The sequence below is a fragment of the Schistocerca serialis genome, unplaced genomic scaffold (genome assembly GCF_023864345.2).
Source record: "Schistocerca serialis cubense isolate TAMUIC-IGC-003099 unplaced genomic scaffold, iqSchSeri2.2 HiC_scaffold_286, whole genome shotgun sequence".
In the NCBI taxonomy this organism is placed as follows: domain Eukaryota; kingdom Metazoa; phylum Arthropoda; class Insecta; order Orthoptera; family Acrididae; genus Schistocerca; species Schistocerca serialis.
In genome coordinates, this window is record NW_026047854.1 from 20001 (window position 1) to 20824 (window position 824).

The following is an 824-nucleotide window of genomic DNA, read 5'->3' on the forward strand; positions in this document are numbered from 1 at the left end:
ACAGTGCCCATCTTTCGACGCCACCCACAAAGCATGCAGCCTCTGTCGACCACAGCACCCATACGCCAGTGCCTCTGCCGCACGAAGTCGTGGACCGGCAATCACACCACCTGCACCCGTTCGTGCCCCACCCCAACCGCCCAACTCGCATCGCCAGCGGATGAACGGCGGACGTTTCCCGCACTCGTAAGGTGCAATTCACACCTATAACATGCGTTTCATGAAGAGATATTTCCAATATGCGACATTCCCGCTGTCCCTATTCATGAGCTGCGAGCTGTACCACGTACAAGCTACAGACGCGATCGCATTGCTCACTGTACGGATTCTCATGCTGAGCCATCAGCTAGGAAGCGCCCCATCCATGTCGGCACCCGTGGGCGTTGCACTCGCAGTCGCAAAAAACGCTGGGCAAATATATATCTCGGAAGAGTAACGACAGTCCGAGCCTCCTGGCGTTGCACTCGCAGCCGCAAAAAAACGCTGGGCACATATATGTCTCGGAAGAGTAACGACAGTCCGAGTCTCCTGCGTGGGAAGAGTCTTTCTAGGCCCTGACCCACGGGAAGGGTGTAGCTTCCCCCATCCCGGACATTTGACGTCGTCACACTACCGGTATTGACTAATAGACTGATTGCTGATAATCATTAGCCATACACTGGGGGAAACGGCCGACAGGGGCGGCAACATAGTGGAGCCGCAGTGTCACTAATGTACAGAGATAGAACAGTTTCGACTGGAACTAGAGTAACCGTATACACGGCACTGATTAGTAATAGATGCAGAGCCATCAGAATACAGATAATATATACAACCGTCCCTAT